Here is a 6,405-nt window from a genome sequence, read left to right on the forward strand (position 1 = left end):
TAATTCGAATGTTGGTGTGTTTAATGTTGTCCCAGAGGTCTCTGAGACTGTCCTCAATTCTTTTCATTCTTTTTTCTTTATTCTACTCTGTGGTAATTATTTCCACTATTTTATCTTCCAGGTCATTTATCTGTTCTTCTGCCTCAGTTATTCTGCTACTGATTCCTTCTAGAGAATTTTTAATTTCATTTATTGTGTTGTTCATCATTGTTTGTTTGTTCTTTAGTTCTTCTAGGTCCTTGTTAAACATATTTTGTATTTTCTCCATTCTACTTCCAAGATTTTGGATCATCTTTACTATCATTACACTGACTTCTTTTTCAGGTAGACTGCCTATTCCCTCTTCATTTGTTTGGTCTGGTGGGTTTTTACCTTGCTCCTTCATCTGCTGTGTGTTTCTATGTCTTCTCATTTTGCTTAACTTACTGTGTTTGGGGTCTCCTTTTTGCAGGCTGCAGGTTCGTAGTTCCCATTGTTTTTGGTGTCTGTCCCCAGTGGCTAAGGTTGGTTTAGTGGGTTGTGTAGCCTTCCTGGTGGAGCAGACTGGTGCCTGTGTTCTGGTGGATGAGGCTGGATCTTGTCTTTCTGGTGGCCAGGACCACGTCTGGTGGTGTGTTTTGGGGTGTCTGGGACCTTATTATGATTTTAGACAGCCTCTCTGCTAATGGGTGGGGTTGTGTTCCCTTCTTGATAGTTGTTTGGCATAGGGTGTCCAGCACTGTAGCTTGCTGGTCATTGAGTGGAGCTGGGTCTTAGTGTTGAGATGGAGATCTCTTGGAGAGCTTTCACTGTTTGATATTACATGGAGCCAAGAGGTCTCTGGTGGACCAGTGTCCAGAAGTTGGCTCTCCCACTTCAGAGGCACAGGCCTGACACCCAGCCATAGCATGAAGACCCTGTCAGCCACATGGCTCAGAAGAAAAGGGAGAAAAAAATAAAGAAAGAAAGAAAATAATAAAATAAAATAAAGTTATTAAAATAACAAAAAAATATTAAAAATTAAAAGAAATTAAAAAGTAATAAAAAATGGAAAAAAGAAAGAAAGAAAAGAGCAACCAAACCAAAAAACAAATCCACCAGTGATAACAAGTGCTAAAAACTATACTAAAACAACCAAACAATAAAAAATGGACAGACAGAACCCTAGGACAAATGGTAAAAGCAAAGCTATACAGACAAAATCACACAAAGAAGCATACACATACTCACAAAAAGGAAAAAAGGAAAAAAATATATATATCTATATATATATAAAAAAGGAAGAGAGCAATCAAATCAATAAACAAATCTACCAATGATAAGAAACTCTAATTACTAAACTAAGACAAACATAAAACCAGAAACAAATTAGATGCAGAAAGCAAACCCCAAGTCTACAGTTGCTCCTAAAGTCCACTGCCTCAGTTTTGGGATGATTCGTTGTCTGTTCAGATATTCCAGAGATATTCAGATATTCACGTTCATTGTGGAGATTTAATCCGCTGCTCCCGAGGCTGCTGGAAGAGATTTCCCTTTCTCTTTGTTCGCACAGCTCCCAGGGTTCAGCTTTGGATTTGGCCCCACCGCTGCGTGTAGGTCGCCTGAAGTCTTCTGTTCTTCGCTCAGACAGGACGGGATTAAAGTAGCAGCTGATTAGGGGGCTCTGGCTCACTCAGGCCGGGGCGAGGGAGGGGTATGGAATGTGGAGTGAGCCTGCCAGAGCAGAGGCCGGCGTGACGTTGCAGCAGCCTGAGGCACGCCATATGTTCTCCTGGGGAGGTTGTCCCTGGATCACGGGACCCTGGCAGTCGCGGGCGACACAGGCTCCCGGGGTAGGAGGTGTGGATAGTGACCTGTGCTTGCACACAGGCTTCTTGGTGGCTGCTGCAGCAGCCTTAGCATTTCATGCTTGTCTGTGGTGTCCACGCTGATAGCTACGACTCGCGCCTGTCTCTGGAGCTCGTTTAGGTGGTGCTCTGAATCCCCTCTCCTCGTGCATCCCAAAACAATGGTCTCTTGACTCTTAGGCAGGTCCAGACTTTTTTCCGGACACCCTCCCGGGTAGCTGTGGTGCACTAGCCCCCTTCAGGCTGTGTTCATGCAGCCAACCCCAGTCTTCTCCCTGGGGTCTGACCTCCGAAGCCGAGCCTCAGCTCCCAGCCCCCACTCGCCCTGGCGGGTGAGCAAACAAGCCTCTCAGGCTGGTGAGTGCTGGTCAGCACCGATCCTCTGTGCGGGAATCTCTCCACTTTGCCCTCTGCACCCCTGTTGCTGTGCTCTCCTCCGTGGCTCCGAAGCTTCCCCACTGCCACACCCTGTCTCCGCCAGTGAAGGGGCTTCCTAGTGTGTGGAAACTTTTCCTCCTTCACAGCTCCCTCCCACTGGTGCAGGTCCCGTCCCTATTCTTTTGTCTCTGGTTTTTCTTTTTTCTTTTGCCCTACCCAGGTATGTGGGGAGTTTCTTGCCTTTTGGGAAGTCTGAGGTCTTCTGCCGGCATTCAGTAGGTGTTCTGTAGGAGTTGTTCCAAATGTAGATGTATTTCTGATGTATTTGTGGAGAGGAAGGTAAGTAATCTCCATGTCTTACTCCTCCGCCATCCTGAAGGTCTCTCTCCCCCTTAACTTTATATTAGGCTCATTTGCTTATAACAGCACACTTCAAATCCTACTCATTTCACCAAACAGTGAGAATCAGTATATTATGTTCCAGCTTATGTCCAGATACTATGGATGTGGATATGACACAGTTAGTTGAGAAACTCACAGTTTTGGAAGGGAGATAAACATATAAGTATGTAACTAATCGCCATAGCTCATTTTTAAACAAAGCAAGGTATAAATCGAATGAACTGTGAATATAACACAGTATTCTACATAGTATAATAGAATTCTATATGAAGTGACATGAGGGATATATAAAGTAATGCAGATGAGAGAGTAGTCATTTTTGCCAAATGGAAATCAAGGTGTTATATTTACCTACTCTCTCAGGTGGACACAATGTGCCTCAAAAATGACGTAACCATAAGGCATTTCCGTGGTGATAAAAAAAACAGGAGAGTTGTGCTAATCCACCACTGATCGTTTAACATTACTTCTAGGTAGCTTTGTTGTGATATGAATTAATAGTTTTGTACAGCTACTTGTGAACTTAAGTACACCCTTTAATTGGAAAAATGGACACATGTAAAATTTGAATGCAAGGGTAGTTTATTTACTTTTCCACCAGATCCAAGTGGAAACATTTGTTTTACATGCCATGCTCTCTTCCATTTGCTCATCTAATCCTCATATATTATCTCATTTAATTTCACAAACATCAGTTTATTGTATCAGTATCTGATATTATATCTCTGTTTTAGCAGGTGGGGATACAAAGTTTAAGTAATTGGGCCAAGTTCACGCTAACAGCAGTTAAGTAGTAAACCAGGCATCCTCTCTTTAGGAAACCTTCCCTCCAGCCCTCATTTGGTCTAAGTGCCCATCCTCTGTACTATTACATCATGTGTACACCTTTATTTTAGCATTTACTGAAATAATGATGATGCTTACTATGTGCCAGGTACTGTTTTAAGTATGTTCTGGGCATTAACTCATTTAAGCTTCATACCCCTTTGAGAGAGGTAATATCATTAATCACAGTACTTTATAATTCAGGAAACTAAGACCTAGAAAAGTTAAGTAATTTACTCAAGGTCACACAATTAATAGTCATGGAACCAGGATTCAAACCCAAGTAGTTAGGTTCTAGAATCCACGCTCTTAACCCCCAGGCTGCTGCCTTCCTTCATACAATGCATGCTCTGCTAACATTGAGAGATTCTAGATGAAATAGTTTACAGAACTCACCAGTGCAGTTATTGTGTATGATATCACTTTGTATTCTTTATGAAGTGAACACAAGAGAATTTTTCTCTCATGGGGGGAAGGGGGGGTGGGATGAATTGGGAGATTAGGACTGACATATATACACTATCATGTGTAAAATAGACAGCTAGTGGAAACCTGCTGTATAGCACAGGGAGATCAGCTCAGTGCTCTGTGGTGACCTAGATGAGTGGGATGGGGGGGTGGGAGGGAGGTCCAAGAGGGAGGGGATATATGTATACATATAGCTGTATACATATAGCTGTACACTTCATTGTACAGCAGAAACTAACAAAACATTGTAAAGCAACTATACCCCAATTAAAAAATAAATTAAAAATTAAAAAATAATTTTTAATAAGAGAATTTTTCTCTCTCAGCCAAATGCCATGAAACACTTGGCTACTCTTAAGTAACTGATATGTTTTCTCCTTATATGTGATGTGAATTACATAACTGGCTGTTTTCTCCTTTCACTCTGGCTGCCAAGAAGCTCTGAGAAATCTGTGGCTCAGCCTTAGTAACTGGGAGGACCCTTGGCCTGCATATCTGCATTCTGTTGGTTTGAAATTTTTCAAAATAAAAACCTGAGGGAAAACAGTCTAAATTCTTCTTTATTTTCTAAATTATTGATATTGTGCATTTATTTTATAATTAGAAAAAGTAAACTTTGCTTTTAAAAGAAAGGTTGCAGCTTTGCATGATTTCTCAGGCTTTGAGTCTGTGGACAAGGACTAGTTTCAGGTTGAGCTCCATGAGTTCAGTATAGAATCATATAAAACCAGGACTTCTGTGACCTTGAAAGTCCAGATCAATAGAATTGGTGTTCAGACAGATCAGAAAGTATTTCAAGTAGCATAAAACAGGCAAGTTGTGGCCCTCCTTATTTTTAAACTAAATAATTTGAAACCACTTTTGTATTATTTGAACATATGCTGTCTTGCTTTGGAGATAAGAAAGTCAATCTTCCTTAATGCTGATGATATTTTATTATAATTAACTTTAACGTACGGTTGATTTTGTGGTTTAGCATTTGTCAGAAGTGGGTGAAGATCACCTGTTCTAAAACTAAAATAATTATTTTGGTACATGTCCTGAAATTTAACTGGTTTAGATCCAGTAACTCAGTATCAGATTCATTTCTTTACTTAAGGGTATGTTTTGCAAGGAATTCTTCCAGGTAGATTTACTGAGCAGTCACTTTGCTAAAAGCCACACATTTCATGGGAGCTTTATTCAGATTTTTCTCAGCGAGAGTCAGCAACTGATAATTTCTTCTTTGAAAATTTTTCCATCCAAATCTTCATCCTCCAACAGGACATTCAGTTGCCTAAAGGGTGGGCAAATGCCCCACACCCAGCCAGCAGATTGTTGCCAAGTGGTGTGCGAGCATCTGGGCTTGCCAGATTTGAAATCTGTTCATCTCTTAACATTGGTAACTAATGTGAACTTTGTTTAAAAAAAAACATGACTTGTCTGTGAGTTTGCAGACCCTCTTCTCTATTGAATAGAACTTTACAAACTTGAATACTTCGTTCTTATTTTGAAGAATTGGTTTTCTTAAGGAAAAACCTGCACTGCCTGCAGCCTCCCTCTGTCCACCCCCATGAAGAGAGAAATGTTCCTATTTAGGTGAGAATCTCAATGGGATGACTCACTCTTCACAAAAGGCTGTCAACCACCCACCATCTGCTGATGAGATTACTGAGTTCTGAACAATATGTATCTGCTTTTAGTCAGCCAGGGTATTAGCTGGTCCATCAGAAAACTGCATCCCTGACCACATTGTCCTGAGCTCGTCCACACAGAAACATTTCTCACCCTCTACCAGGAGTGTTTTACTGACTTGTCTTTTGAATATTGTGGCTTCTACATACATTAAGGGATTCTAGAAGAGACAGTTCCACAGAGCCCACTAGTGCATTTGCTGTAGAGCTATTGTGCACTTGGTCATTTTATGTTTCTTATGGAAAATCCCATGAGAGAATTTTCTTTCAGAGCCAAGTGTCAGGAAATGCTTGACTACCTTTGAGTAAGTGATGTGTCTTCCTTACAGACAAATAATGTAACCAGTTTATGTGTTTCCCTTTTCACTTTCATCGTCATGAAGCTCCAAGTCAAGTTTTAGCTCAGCTTTAGTGCTTACATAGGAACTGCGGCCTGTGAATCTGCGTTCTTATTCCCTGGTCCTGATCTATCTCTCTATCATCTATCTATCTATGTATTTATTATATTTTCACTATTGTACTTTTTAAACTTTTTATTTTATATTGGAGTACAGTTGATTAACAATATTTTTGCAGTTTCAGGTGTACAGCAAAGTGATTCAGTTATATATATACACGTATCTATTCTTTTTCAAACTCTTTTCCCATTTAGGTTGTTACATAATATTGGGCAGAGTTCCCTGTGCTATACAGTAAGTAGGTCCTTGTTGCTGACCTTCTATTTAAATTTGGGTTTTCTCTTGCTCAGATTTATTTATAATTTTCTACATTATGTGTATTGTTGCACTCAGGTTGATCATGGAAAAGCTAGGGAAATAAGTGATAATTATGCT

Source organism: Orcinus orca, chromosome 10 (assembly GCF_937001465.1).
Source record: "Orcinus orca chromosome 10, mOrcOrc1.1, whole genome shotgun sequence".
Taxonomy (NCBI): domain Eukaryota; kingdom Metazoa; phylum Chordata; class Mammalia; order Artiodactyla; family Delphinidae; genus Orcinus; species Orcinus orca.